This window comes from Condylura cristata, unplaced genomic scaffold (assembly GCF_000260355.1).
Source record: "Condylura cristata isolate star-nosed mole 26May11 unplaced genomic scaffold, ConCri1.0 scaffold00026, whole genome shotgun sequence".
NCBI classification, from domain to species: domain Eukaryota; kingdom Metazoa; phylum Chordata; class Mammalia; order Eulipotyphla; family Talpidae; genus Condylura; species Condylura cristata.
The window spans coordinates 5,459,198-5,459,858 of NW_004567127.1; positions in this window are offsets into that span (position 1 = coordinate 5,459,198).

Here is a 661-nt window from a genome sequence, read left to right on the forward strand (position 1 = left end):
CATTTAAAGAGCTTTCAGTTTTGCAAGATGACAAAGCTGTGGAGACCCAGTGAAGACCGCTCAATGAGTGCCTTTACACACGGCTCGGGTGGCAGATGATGTGCTGACCCAGGCTGCTCGAAAAGTAAAACGCAACGACGGAGTAGCAATCAACACCAGCAGGGGAAGCGGGGCCCCGCTCAGCCCCGGCCCGAGCACCCCGCCGCGGCGAGGGCCCGGGAGGTCGCTGCTCCGGCGGTGCCTTCGGCTCGGGCCTGGTGGCTCCCCGTCGGCCAGCCCGCCGTGCCCCTCTCCTGGGCGGCCGCTGACTCGTGGTGGCGAGAGCCCTGGTCCTGCTTCCCCGCAGGGTCACCGCCGCTCTGCAGGGGCCAGCCCGGGCCTCCCGAACGCCCCGCTCAGCCCCGGCCCCCAACCTGGCCCCTTCACGCCCCCCCAGTAGAGAAGCCCTCTTGCGTGAGCAGCTGCTGGCCTTAGGGCCGCCAAGCGCCCTGCCCCGCTGCCCGCCCCGCTCTCAGCTCCCGCGGCCTTGGGTGCCGCTTCTCCTGCCAGGCTGGGCTCAGCTGCTGTGGCCCCTTCTTGCAGAAACCCGGGCGGCACTGGCGCTGCCCAGCAGTGCCGACCCTGCCCTCACCGAGACCCGAGCTGCGGGGAGTCTCCTTCG